This window comes from Panicum virgatum, chromosome 5N (assembly GCF_016808335.1).
Source record: "Panicum virgatum strain AP13 chromosome 5N, P.virgatum_v5, whole genome shotgun sequence".
NCBI lineage: Eukaryota > Viridiplantae > Streptophyta > Magnoliopsida > Poales > Poaceae > Panicum > Panicum virgatum.
The window spans coordinates 52,726,608-52,741,621 of record NC_053149.1 but is presented as its reverse complement, the minus strand read 5'-3'; the positions used below and the strand labels follow the sequence as shown (position 1 = coordinate 52,741,621).

At 43.7% G+C, this 15,014-nt stretch overlaps 1 pseudogene; it reads right to left on the bottom strand.

The window, feature by feature from the left end:
* Positions 1-5,130: 5,130 nt before the first annotated feature.
* On the bottom strand, positions 5,131-12,576 carry LOC120674926 (annotated as a pseudogene).
* Positions 12,577-15,014: the final 2,438 nt, after the last annotated feature.

Here is a 15,014-nt window from a genome sequence, read left to right as displayed (position 1 = left end):
GGCGACCTTAAGTCCATGATTAACGGGTTAAGCACATGATTAGCATCGCGATTAACACTGGGGTGTTACAGCCGTCGCACAAGATCCGGCAATTTCGACTTGTCACTTCTCAGACCTGGTTTCTGGAGCAGAGAGAGCAGAACGTTGATCGCCGGTTCTACACTCGGATACAGATGGCGTTCTACTATGCCTACTGTCAGTTGGGCGTCAGGTTCAGCGAGCACAGGAGACTCCACTAGGGAGCTCTCAGAGTGGCAGCAGGGGGAGTCCCTATACTCCTGTTCTTTGAGGTGTGCCCAGGACTGCGAGCACTACTCAGCGACAGGGACCGATATGTCCGTGAGTGGGTCTGGGTTTTCTATGCCACTCTATTTGTTGATGAGGACCGAGAGTTCATTGAGTTCATGTTCTAGGGGAGGCATTGCAGGCTGTCACGAGAGAGGCTGGCTGATTTACTTGGAGTGACACACACCGGAGGAGCTCCACTCTCTACACCACCTGACCTACGGTGATGTCGATCCTCCCCGTCGCCCTCACCAACCGTACCCACCTTCAGATGAGGAGGCCAGCATTCTGTTCATCCAGCCGCTTCTGCCCGGGACACCGAGGTTACCAGACAGACTCACGCCGCTCGCCAAGACTATTCACCTAGCTCTTCGGCGGAGTCTGCTCTACAGGCAGGGGTACAACGAGGGACTCACAGCTCTGTAGCAGTGGCCTATGATTTACATCTTGACATGCAGACAGTTCGATATTGTCGATCTTTTTATCTGTGAGTTAGAGGAGGTGATCTTTGACGGGATGACAGCTCACCATCAGCAGCTGTTCGCACACTGGATCAGCTGGATCCTGGCTCAGCTCGGGCAGAATGCCCATATGGCCGAGCTACAACACTCGAGGTTGAGCTTCAAGGAGTACTCGCCTCCTGCACCTCGAGACGGCAAATGTGGCCCGAGGGGCCAGTGCCTAGCACAGAGGACTCTTGACGAGCGTGCGTTGGCCGAGGGCAGAGTTCGGGATGAGGAGAGGGCTGCAGAGGACGCCGCTTTGGACGAGGCAGAGGCAAACTACCCGGGTTCTTTGCTGAGGACACAGACGACTCGGAGGATGACAAGGATTACACTCCGACCATTTCCGTCCCCCGAGGTGCTCATGACGACGAGGCAGGTTCCTCACATGGTCCGGTCCCTGCACCACCAGTTACTGCCGCTCAGGTGTCTCAACCCGACTCACTTGCAGCTATCCTTCAGACACTTGCAGAGGAGCAGCGCTCACAGAGGGAGATGCAGAACCGGTTACTAGCTGAGCAGGCTCGCCATGTGGAGGCTCAGACACTCCTCTTTTAGGAGTTGAGGCAACAACAGGAGGCCATGAGGCAGCAGTTCCTTGTTCAGTCTCAGCAGTAGCAGCAGATGTTCACGTTCTTCTCAGGCTATTTTGGGACCCTTTACCGCCACCAGGGTCTGCCGGAGCCCCAGTTTCCTACTTCACAGCAGCTCCAGTATGACCCTTCTGGTCCTCCTCCTCTGATCGGCGGGCTTGTGCAGACACCCCTGGCCTCATACCCGATGTCTCCACTGCTTCAGACCGGGGTGTTTGCGATGCCTTCTCGAGCTCCTGCTCCAGCTCTAGCTCCAGCACATCAGTTTGGGATGACCGAGGAGCAGCGGGCCCTCTTTCTCCAGCAGCAGGTGATGCTTTGTCAGTTCCAGCACCCGTCTGCTCAGCCTCTGCTGGTCACCACGCTCACATTCGAGCCGATCCGTCTGACAGTTGTTCGTCCTTCCTCGGTGGACTCCGTTCCCATCTCGACAGCACCTCTGACGGAGTCCACCAGTGTCGTCATGGAGGCAGCCACGTCTTCAGCTCCACCTACCTCTTCGGCTGCTCCGACGACATCTCCCGTCACGCCTACCGCCTCCGCTGACGACCCTGACTGCTTCATCACCGCACCCAGCCAGTCGACTCCGTCTTCTCCACCCCAAGAGTAGCTTCGCCTTCCTTTTTTGGTGCTTTGTTGCCAAAGGGGGAGATAGATAGGGGGAGTAGAGATAGGGGGAGCCGGGGGTTTGTGGCGTGATTTGGACTTTTCATGGATCTTGATGTATCAGACATGTCGTTTGGATATTGTGTATGTCCTTGTGTTGACATGTCTCTACATGTGCTTTAGTTTCAGTTATTGCATGCTTGTTTAGTTCTGTGTCTATCTTGTTCCTTGCATGTGTTGTAGCGCTTTCAATTTCATATTATGCTATCTCTACTTTGTGTTATCATCAATCACCAAAAAGGGGGAGATAGAAGTGCATCTAGGCCCATAGATGCTTTTGGTAAGTTTTGGTGATTAATGACGACCGTATGCGACTAACGTGTGTTTTGAAGGAAATTATCTTTACAAGTTAAGTCTCATATGAAATGTGAAAGGAGACCCCTCAAAATTCATGATCAAACGATTCACGGGCTCAATTTTTCAAGATCAAGGACTATTCTAGATTCAAGTGTCATAAGGAGATGAAGAACACTTGTTTTAGTTTGAGTTTTATAGACTTAAGTTAGTGATCGTACTATTAAGAGGGGTTCTTGAGTTAGTAGCTTGACTCGAATCGATTTGGCCTTAGAAATGAGGCACACTTGCTCAATTCTACTCAAGACAGCTCAGACAAGTCAATGAAACTACTTGGAAGAACAAAAAGTCAAAGAAAGAATCAATCCCAAATCAGCTCAGCTCAAATCAGAAAAAGACAGTTGCACCGGTTACACCGGTGGTGGAGCACCGGTGCATCCGAAGGCGACCGGTTGCACCGGTGCCTTTCCTCCGGTCTAACTAGACTCTGTAGCAAGGATCACAGTGGAGAAATCTCAGTATCACTGGTAACACCGGTGTACCACAAATGAGCACCGGTCTAATCACCATGGCATCCTTCAGAGAGCATATATTTGGGCGTGAGAAGTGTTCTTCAGCACCGGTTGCACCGGTGGCATGAAATGAAAGCACCGATGCATGCACAATACTAATGATCAGAGGCTCTGTTGGCTAAAACTTCAATACTCTTCAGCATCGGTTACATCGGTGCCTCAAAGGAGCTAGCACCGGTGCATTTCTGTCAGACTGTCATAGTGTCAGATTGTCAACGGCTACTATTTGGTTTTAGAGTGACCGGTTACATCGGTGGTACCTCAGCGGTCTAACCGGTGCCTACGACTTTCTGGGCAGTTTGTTCCCAACGACTAGGGGTGCTTCTCCACTCTATATAAGTCGACCCCCTGGCTCATTTATGATGCCTTTGATGCATTGAATACCTGAGGCCACCCTAGAGAAGAGAAGAGAAGTGTTTGGAGCCATTGAATGAAGATCTAGTGATTGCAAGTGATTCAAACTTGAAGAAATCAACCATTCCTTGAGTAGCAAGTGTGCTAGTTCTTAGGGCCATCTCAGTGAGGGTCAAGTGAACACTTGAGAGCTTGTTACTCTTAGTGTTTGACGGCACCTAGACGATCTAGGTGATCGGGTGATTCTTGGTGAGCTCTTGGAGATTGTGGGAGCCCCAAGAGAAGGAGATTGTACATAGTGTGAAGCTCGCCATTCCGGAGATGGAGAAAGAGGATTCGTAATGAAGACTTGCTTCTTGGTGATGCAAGGGAGCGATACTCTTACCGTGTGTTTGGTTGAGGAAGCGGAGCCAACCCGGATGGGTCGGACCACTTGTTTGAGTGTTTGGTTGGAGGAACGAGGGAGCAGAGCGAACCCAGAAGAGGAATATTCGGTGAAGATGCGGGTTCGCTCCCACCCCCAAAATCTGGCGGACGAGTCCGCTCCGCTCCCGCTGACGGTCGCGTCTCTCTCTCCCGTCTCTTTCCTGTCTCTCTCCCCAAAATCCACCGCGGGTGGCCATGGTCCGGGCCGCCTTCACCACGAAACGAGGTCGCCAGGTGCAGGCGAGGCACCTCCACGCCGCCACGTTGAGAGTCCGCCGCGGACGCCGCCTCCGGCCTCTGCTTCGCACGACTCCCCTACCGCGAACCCCTCCGAGCTGTGCGGACAAGCTGCGCGACCGCTCCGTCCGTGCCTCTGTACGACGAGACGAGATGTAGAAGAAGAGAGGGGCACAAATGAATTAGAAGCTCTTCTTTGGGTCTTGATGCAAAAACACCAGAGAGAAAGGTTTGCTGATATAGGCTTCGTTGATTTTTGAATAGTTTAGGGGTCCTGATGCAAAAACGCCAGAGAAAACGGTGTTATCGTGTCATCCAACCCGTATTCCCAATTCCTTCAATCAAACATGAGATGGGTTCACTCCGTCCCCAAAATCAGAGGTGCAACCAAACAGATGGATGGGTCGGCTCCATCCCCAAAATGAGGGTTGGATCCAACCCAACCCATTGATCCCGCAACCAAACAGACAGTTAGTGGGTGCTCCAACGTGGATTAGGGGGAGCATCAACTCCTCAATACCACGAGAAAAAATCCAGTTGTCCTGTGTCCTTCTCTCTTATATTTCAAGCATTTCATATATCTTGTGCTTGCTTAGACTCTTGCTTGGTTGCTTTTGTCTAGGAGTTTATCATGCTAGTTTGTTTCTTTTGACTAGATTGCATATTTGTTAGTGTGATCAACTCTAAGGAAGATGAACATGTTAGTGTGTTATCCTACCTAGAATGATGATGCTAGTGTGCTCTAGTTGATAGGTTCAACCTTTATAGATTGGACAACACTAGTCTAGGTTAAGGACTCGATAGAATTTTGAAAAAGTCCCAATTCAACCCCCCTTCTTGGGCCTCGATCCTTTCACAGCACCGTCAGTTTGAATTGTTACGATTTCATTGAGATTTGTAGTAAACCACAAGGATCAGGATCCAAATTACCCTTCCAAACAGGTCCGTAGTCCCTTCACTCCCTTGTATTTCATAGATCAGTAGTTGATATTTACAGAGCCACTACTTTTTGTATGTACATGGAGTCCACCGTTCAAAAATTTCAACCAACCAAATGCTTACAGTGATGCAAAGAGAAGTTTAATTACTCTAAAAATTTTTATGTAAATCCTAATAAATCCATAGCACACAAGAACTATAAAAACAAAGAGAAGAATCAAGGAAGATGTACAATGCCTATTGATTGGAGAAGAAAATTCTTTAACCTAGGTACAACGATGAAGCTGAATGAAGTTCAACTAACGAAGTATAGAATCCATCTTTGATGCCCATCAGCATCTCATGTCCTCCTTTCTCCACTATCTTGCCATCCTTGAGAACTGCAATAACATCGGCATTTTTTTATCGTTGAGAGGCGGTGCGCCACAATAATTGTGGTCTTGCCAACCATGACATTATCCAAGGCATCTTGCACAATGTGCTCAGACTCAGCATCCAAGGCGCTTGTTGCCTCATCAAGAAGAAGAATCCTAGGATCTTTTAGTATGGCCCGTGCAATGGCCACCCGCTGCTTCTGGCCACTGGATAGCTGAACCCCCCCTCTCTCCAACGGTTGTATCGTACCCCTGGGGAAGGCTTGATATGAATTCATGCGCATTGGCTGCTTTTGCAACCTTGATGAGCTCCTCAGTGACCTCCTTATGTTTCCCATATGCTATGTTGGCGCGGATTGTGTCGTTGAAGAGCACAGGCTCTTGGCCCACCAGCCCCATTCGGTCCCTTAGCCAATTGACTTTTAGGCTCTTGATTTCTACCCCATCCAATGAGATTGCACCAGAGTCAGGATTGTAGAATCTTTCCAGCAAAGAAATAACTGTTGTTTTTCCACTGCCACTCTCTCCCACAAGTGCTACAGTCTGTATAAAACCATCAAGAGTCAAGAGAGTAACCAAGTAAGCAGCTAATGATATCACTATTAGAAGACATGGTGTTGCAGAGAGATGTTAGGCTAACCTTTCCGGAGGGAATGTGCAGGGTAAAATCACTGAAGATTTGAACATCCGGACGGCTTGGATACTTGAAGCTAACATGTCGGAAGTCGATGTCACCCTTGACCTCATCTAATGTCAAACCTTCATCACTGCCTGAATCGAATTTTGACTTTCGGTCCAATAAAGCAAATATGGAGATAGATGAATCCTTCGCCTTTGTAGAATCAGAAGCAAATGCACTTGTTTGAGATACGCCAATTGTTGCCATCATCAGTGCAAAGAAAACCTGCAAGACATGTGTTAAACTCAAATATTCAATAAGAAGTTGAAGGAAAAAAATACTATTGACATGATGCATTTCCTGACCCCTAACCTTGAAAACGTCTCCAAAACTAGATATGTTATGATGCACGAATTGCCCTCCAACATAGAAACAGAGACCATATGTAAGGTACATCATCATGAATGAGAAACCAAAGCCAAGGCCACCGACTATTCCTGTTCTGACGCCTTGATTCTTTGAAGCTTCACATTTATGATCATAGATTGTCATGACTCTTTTCTCAGCACAAAAAGAAGCTACTGTCCTGATACTACTGATTGCATCAGTAGCCACTTGACTTGCATCTTCATACAGCATCTGCAGAAACAACAATACATTGTCTTTTAGCATGTATTGAAAAAAATAATATCTAGGGTCATCATTATTCTTGTGTAATTCGAAAACATCAATGATATGATATAAATTTTACGAGTTGAAGTATTAGCTAGATTGTTTGAAAAATAAACAAAGATCTTAGTTTTAGTTATTTCATATTTTGCATAGTGACAAAAACAACCTGAAGGCTTTTTTTACATATATTACCTTGGCATCTTGACTGAAGCCCGATAAGAACTTTATTTGTGCATAACCTTGAGCACCCGATAGTGGCATTGCACGAAGGATGATCAATGTGAGCTTCCAGTCTGCCACAAAAGCAATGAGAAATCCACCGATTAGCGTTGTGGTGACCTGAGTCAACAAGGCCAAGTTATCACCCACTAATCGTCGAACATTCAGAGCATCAACTGACAACTTTGCACAAAGCGCTCCACTGTAAGATACAGTTTAACCATTAGTACACCAATTGCGAAATCCCTTAAGTAGAAATAAAGATAATAATACATAGAATAAAGTGATGGTAGTAACCTGGAGTTTTTAGGATCATCAAACCAAGCAACTTCTTGGTGCACAATGCTCCGAAATGACAAGGCACGAATACGCTCGATAAGCTTTCCCCCGGCTACTCCAAATAAGAAATACTCCACAGATATTGATATTATCGATATAATACCCAGCACAACACACATCAAACCCCAAAAGCTTGAATGCTTTCTTAGTTCGTGAGCTGGCTCATAGAAAGTTTTGACAGCATTGGATATCATTAGACCAAACATTGGAAAAAAGTACTCCATGGACTCCAGCTGCTATTGCTCCTAACAAAAGAATCGGTAGCTCTGGCTTGTTCAGACCAGCTAGCCGGCCCATAGGAGCATTCTTAGGGGCCTCACTATTACCAGGCTGCTCTTTCTGATTCTCCCTGTTTGCGTCAATGCCTTCGAGCAACTCAACTGAACTAGACATACCAAATGAGAGTGTCAAAGAATGGCGACCGCTGTTTCCTGCAGAACCTCTTCTTATCGATAGCTTCAGTGAGAGGCTTCTACTTTTAGATCTTGGATCAGACATGCGCCGATCTAATTTTGTATCTTCCTCTTCTTCATTTTCTTGCAGACGAATAAGTTGAGAATAAGCACCATTAGGGTTCATTATCAATTCGTCATGTGGACCTGTGATGCAAGGAATTGATAGCTTAGTTGAAACATGGTGTGCATGTAATGAATGCAAATGAACTATGCGCTACCCGATCACGGGCCACCCAACCCGATAAACTCGTTCCAACCCGCCCGAAAAAAAATCCAACCTGACCCGACCCGACGAAGTGACTACGGGCCGAAATATTTGAACCGAAACACAAAAAACCCGATACAACCCAAAAATTACACACAAAATTACGGGCCAACCCAACCCGACCGACCATGTCATGGGTCGGACATGGGCCAATATTTTTTGACCCGAAACCCGAACCCAACCCGACCCAAGAGATGATCAGGAAAAGGGATCCTAACCTTGTTCGACTAGTTTCCCTTGTTGAACAACTGATATGCAATCAGCATTCCTCACGGTACTCAGACGATGTGCAACCACTAGTGTTCTATTCACCATGATCTTATTCAGTGCTTCCTGAACAATCCGCTCTGACTCCACATCCAATGCACTAGTCGCCTCATCTAACAAAAGAATTTTGGGGTCTTTAATTATTGCTCTTGCAATAGCGATTCTTTGCTTTTGGCCCCCAGAGAGCTGAGCACCACGTTGGCCAACCATTGTGTCATAGCCCTGATATGAGAGAAACAGAAAAAATATTAGCATTGAGCTTATAATATAAGATATAGGATTTATAGAAGTTAATTCATTGGATCTGTGGCACACGTTGGGCAATTTATCAATGAAATTTGCTGCATTAGCAAGCTCAGTTGCTCTTTTGATCTCTTCAATTGTTGCATCCTCTTTGCCATATGATATGTTATCTTACATTGCCCCAGTCATTATAGCAAACAAGAAGTTGATGACGTCTCCTCCTGAGTAACCTCTGCTAAGAACCAACTTGCCACCATACCATATGGCTAATCCATAGCTTGAGAAAAATATAAAGAAAATAGAACCCATGCCAAAACCATTTGTAATTCCTTCCTCAACAGTTGCCTTATATGCCTTGTGTATGAATTTATCGTAGGTTGCAATAGCCTGCTTCTCACCATTGAAGGAGACCACCTGTTTTGCAGATATAGCCACAAGAAAACTAGTGAGGGCATGCCACATTGAAAATGTACAGATTTTTCTTGTACTTGTCACAATTCAATCTGAGTGCATTGAACTCACTGTTTTAATATTCCCAAGCGTCTGTTCGACCACATTCCCCGCATCACTATATGATGTTTGCCGCTTGCTAGAGATTCTAGAGAACATTTTTGAGACAATTCCTACGACAATGGCGACTGGAGGTATGCATGCCAACATGACAAGAGATAAAAGCCATCCTTTTACGAATGCTATTACAAAGCCACCTATAAAAGTAGCAATAAGTTGTTGGAACTTGCCGACCTGAAGAGTTTTGTAAGAGTCAGATTGTTGAAATTTTGATATAAGATGGTGATGGTAATCAACAGAAAGTTTACTTCTGTAGTCTTCATTTTCATAGAGGGGAGCTATTACCTTCTCACCGATGGCATCCTGAACCAACACGGTATCACCAGACATTCTTGAAACAACTTGCCCAGTTGTCATTTCTACATCAAAAAATGCTATTTCTTGCCTCAAAACAGATTGGAGGCCGTATAGAGATGAATGCGTGTTGTCTGCCTTTCTCCAGCTATTGTCCAGCAAGACACCTCTGCACAAACAACGCAATGGATTCAATAATTCTATTTGTACGAACGCTATATATATGCTTAAGCATGTAGTAGACCTCTCTGTTTCAGTTTTTTTTTAAAAAAAATTAGATTGCTGACGAAGCATTTACCAATGTTTAAATCATACGCTTTTCTTGTATCTCTTTCCGTGGAAGTTCAAAACATGTTGGCTTTGTAACCACTATTATGAACTGCTGAGCACAAACTTTCAGTACCCTTCTTTGAAAGTTCTCTACCCCGTGATGGCAACTTGCATGTCTGAAAGTTGAAACATTGGTATGAGCACGAGCTAGTATTTAAGGCAACCTTCCTTTTGTTAAGCTTATCATCTCTTATCATTGTATGTAATGCAAGATTCTCTTTTACTAGCGATGGTCATCGTTAGCAGCAGCAATGTCAGCTTGTGAAGAAAATGCAAGCGGACATGAAGATCGAAAGAGTAACAAAGTCTACTCGTACTTACGGAGAAAGGAAACAACAGCTGTAGCAATGCCCAGGTAGACATAATTCAGAACTGCCTGAAAAGAAAGTAAGGTGGAGCAAGCAGGGTGAGAAATGTACTCTTGTATCAAAAAATATGAATTTTAGTGAAGTATTTGATCAAAGTTTGGCCATAATTTTATTTTATTCAGGAACCATAAAAAAACTGCTGGCGATTTGTCAACGAACAGGCAACAAATTTGATAGTATGGATGATCTTTGATCAGGAAAGATTCCGGCCATTATCTGTGGTGGTTAGCTATTATATATTACGCAAGTTGCGACCAACTAGAATAACCTACAAGTTACTGTCTTTATTAGCTAATCGATTCATATTTCTACTTCAGAAAGGTAGCTTTCAGAAAAAGCACATTGTAGAGGGAGTGCAGATTTTATCATCATATACAAGTGAGCTCCCATGTATGAAACAGAAAAAAAAAGTTACAATCTGCGCAAGAAAAAAAATAAATGTGAAAGAAATTATTCTAGTTGGTCCCTAAGACCGTCCACAGCGATAGGAGGAAATGGAGGAGTAAATCTACTGTTTGGCACTGTAGATGTACTGTTTGGCACTGTAGACAGAGAGGGCGTGGGAAACGAGGCAAGAGCAAATTTGCTCTTGCTCTTGCCATTGTGGACAGCCTAAGGTGTTGTTTGGTTCCAGGGATTTTTTTTAAGTCCCTGGAACTTTTTAGTATTTAGAAGTATTAAATAAATGTTAATTATAAAACTAACTGCAGAACTCTGGGGCTAAACTGCGAGACGAATCTAATGAGGTATCTTATTCTATGATTAGCGAATGGTTACTGTAGCATCACTGTAGCAAATTATGAATTAATTAGGCTCATTAGATTCGTCTCGCGAAAAAGCACTCAGCTGTCAAAAAACATTTATAAACAGATTTTATTTAATACTATAAAATAGTAAGATTCCTTTTGATGTGATAGGGACTTTTGGAAAAAGTCCTGGAGCCAAACAAGGCCTAAAGCGTTAAATTAGTTGTTGAGTTGTTTGCTGTCCTGAAATAGTTCTATTTTTTAAAAAAAGTTTTGTACTAAGCTAGTAACCCGGAAGACTTTGTTTCATGCTTTTCAACGTGGTCTGACAATATTAAAACTTAGTTCAGCAAACTAATAGCTGCTTAGATGAGAACAATTTACTCCAAGAATAGAGAAGCAACAGTGCACTATTTTGCACGCAAACCATTTTCTACAGTTGAATTAAACGGCATCTTGTTGATATTGGACGTCAATAATTAACTTCCTGTCAAAACACGGGTCATGGAATCATTTTGAATTCCAAGAAGTGTCATTCCATCTATCTCAAGATTCAAGAACAAGAAAAGCAGAGAAACTTTTGAAAGAAGGTAATAGATGAATTGAAAACAAAAAGTCAAAATAAACCATCTTATTATTACTAATTGGAGGCGCCTCTCCACATGAAGCCACCTAGGATCCTAGATGGACACTCTAAAAAAATAGAGAAATCTTATAAATTCTAACAAAAATCAAACATCCTGCCATCAATCCAACAACTCTAATTATAATAACCATCGAATCTGTTATCTTTCCTAATAAATTACACACCTCTGCCATCATGAAAATAGACTACAGTAACCCCCTAAATATGTATCTAAATTACCCGGCTCTACCATTATAAAAAAATCTAAAGTAACCTTTGTGTTAATTAGCCACTTATACCATTATAAAAATAATACAAATACCCCCTAAATTTGCACATAAATTATTCAATTATATCATTATTGTTACAAGTTAAATTACTTCTAAATCTGAATCTAAACTATTATAATGAAATTTTAAAGTGCGCCAATATAAAATTCTAAATTACTATTTATATCATTATTAATATATATTGTTTATATAAAAATACTACCCACGATACATGTCACCATATATTTACATCTCTATTGTTTCAGCCCCCCTTGCCTCCAATCCTGCATCCGCCACTGTGTATGATGGAAAAGATAAAAATATCAATTCACAAACAAATAGTTCAACTAAATATATATCGAATGAATATGGAGATGTGATGCAAATGAAATTTATTGTAATTAGATAATGATAAATATATATATATTAGAGTATGTGTTAGAATATTTAATAGATGAAAAAGGACATGAGATAGATAACTATAATTATTAATTTTATTTTTATATTAATTCTAATTAGTTCATGCGGAAGCATGGGTTGATAGAATAGTGAGAACTCATGGCGCTAAAGTCAAGTTACGGGCTCCATCGTTCTCCCGGAGCAGTAAAAGCGCAAACGCCAAGATTGAACAGAGCTTTCTATCATGGTAAGATCAGACCGCCATGAGACTGGATTTGATCTCAGCACTGCTGCGGATGTATCCGCGGCCATACATGTGTTACGCAGAATGTCAAGCAACGAGCTAGCTCTCGGTGAAGGTGATCCGGCAAGCTCACCTTGTTGACGTGTTGGAGGACCTCCGTGGCGCCACCACCGAAGGCGTCGATGACCCGGCCAAAGATGAGCGTCATGATGGGCTCCGTGACGCCGTTGGCCAGAGCCCCCACCGTGCCGAGGAGCATCAGCAGGATGTCGGTGCCGTCGGCGTACCGAAACAGCCCCGTGAACGAGACCCTCTTGTCGCCGGCGTCGCCGGCGCCGTTCCCCTTCTTCTCTCCTTCCTTCTTCTCCTCGCCATCCCTTCTCCCTCCCGGAGCTGCCGCAGCGTCCATCGCTCGTGGTTGGATGTGTATACGGTGCGCGCGCCTGCCTTTGGCTTTGGGGCGGCTTCTTCCTACGGCTCTTCGCGCCTATTTGGCAAGGGTATATATCTATGGGGCTCCGTTGGTGGCAGTCGCCATCGCCAAGTATATAGCCTGCGCCATGTAGGCGATCCAGATTCGAGAGCGCGACTCGGGGTGTGTGCGCTAGCTGTGAGCCACGACGACCCACACCGTCCCACACGGAGACGGCTCCAGCCAGCATCGTCCGAGCTGTGCGACTTCAAATAAATAACAAGGTCAACCCGCCGTTCTCCCGTCCCGTCCCAGGTATAACGTGGCTGACAGAAAGCCCAAGAGATCCTCCAGCAGGCTGCAGGCTTGCAGCATGCGCTGCTACCCAATCGCCTATATATGATTCGGCATGACAATATTAAAACCGCTAGCCTAGGGGACGTTTGAGTTGAGCTAAAGTTTAGCCCTGTCATATCATATATTCGGATGCTAGTTAAAAATATTAAACATAAACTAATAATAAATTAAAACTAATTGCATAAACTTAGAGTTAACTCGCGAGACAAATTGTCACACCCTGAAATTTTTGGATTTCAGGATGTGATTAAAATTAAAAATAAAACAACAATTTTCTCATAATTTTAAATTTTTCGCAACATTTATGTTTCTTCGCAGGGAATTTAGTAAGAATAAATAAAAAAATTGGTTGTTTTTCTAAATCTAAATGAGGTTGTTTGTTTGCATTCATGCAGCTTTGCATTGTTTTATTGCTTGTGGTTTGATTTGAATTTGAGTTTGTGGAGTTTAAATTCAAATCAAAATTGTTGAATCTTTTTGCAAAAAAAAAAGAGGAAAAATCTTTTCGGCCCAAACCAGTAGTCCGGCCCGTTTCTTTTCTTGACGCGCAAGCCAAGAATCCCCTCTCCATCCCTATATAAGCACCGCCCCTGCTTATTTTTTTTTTCTATGCGCAGAGCTCAAGCCGCCGCCGGCCCTAGGCTCCTCCCTTTTTCCTCCTGCGCCGCCCTGCACCTGTCGCCGGCCCTGCCCCTGCGCTGCTGCCTGCGTTGCTCCATGCGCCAGCACCTCTGTTCCCTGTCGCCTGCTGCCCTCCCTGCGCTGCTCCTCCCTGCCTCCCTGTGACGCTCCTGCTGCCTGCCCTGAATGCCGCATGTGCAGGAGCCTGCACCTCCTTGTCGCAGGTGCTGAAGAGGGCCAGCACCCAGCCATGCATGCATACGCCCCTTGGTGTTCAGCGCTGGTTCCAAAAGCTCACCAATCAAACAGATCGCTGCCACCATGGTCTCGGGGGAACAGACCACCGGCTCCTTCTTCCGGTTTCGATTCCCACCGCTACGATTCATCTCTACCATGGGTAAGCAGTAAAACGGTTTCCCCTCGATCTCACCGTTTTAGATCCGTTTTCGTTCATTCTTGTTGCGTTAGTTTTGTTTTAGTGTAAGCTGTCGTTTAGTAGTGCTTTTAGATCGTAGATCTTGTTTTAAAGTAAATATAGATTTAATTTGATTAATAACTATTTGAAACTAGCCTTTCTAATTAAAAGTAAATTAGAGCTCTATACCGGTTTTCACTAATTAATGTTAATTTGATTAAATATCAACTTAAATGCATCTTTTATATAACATGTTTAGTTCCAAACCACGTATCATAAAGTTTTACACCTAGATGTTCTCACTTGTCTTTTATTTGTTAGTTAAATAATTAATTGGTATAAGTTATGCATAAATTTTATAAGTTCAACTTCATCTTTCTGATATAAATTCATATGAAATATTTATAATTTGGATATTTCTTTCAAATATCTTTTACATGTGATTTTCTTAATTAAAATAAATCCAACTTATAGTTTCTTTCTGTCATAATATAAATCTTTCGGTTACTGTATCTTTTCAACCTTAGTTCCGTTCTTAGTTTTTTCTTGCGCTCTTGTAGTCGTAGCAGCGAGCCTTATTTTTAGTACGTTCTTTTAAAGCCTTTGTTTTGTATTGGTGTATTGTTCTTAGTTGTACTTGTTGTTTGCTTTGTATGGTTGCTCGTTGATTGTTCCGAGTAGAAGGATCATTGTTCGAAGTTTGAAGAATCAAGATTTCCAAGTGAGCAAAAGCTGAAGAGCAGTAAGAGTAGCTTTTCGTTGGAGAAAGGCAAGTGACCCTAACCATCTTTCTGTCTATGCTTATTTACAAGAGTATTATGATGATTTAATTGGAATATGGAGAACCACCCAAGAAAACCGTACAACCACAATACTAATGGGCTCTGGTCTTGGCTAAGTAATTAGATGACCTATATGTTGTGTTGGGGTTGTTCCGCTTGGTGGTTATGAGTTTGTGTTGTGGAGCGGGTGAAGGAAGCTGCGTCTTCTGAGGGACCGCACGGCAGGGACCAACACATACATATAGGAATTCTTTGTAAAG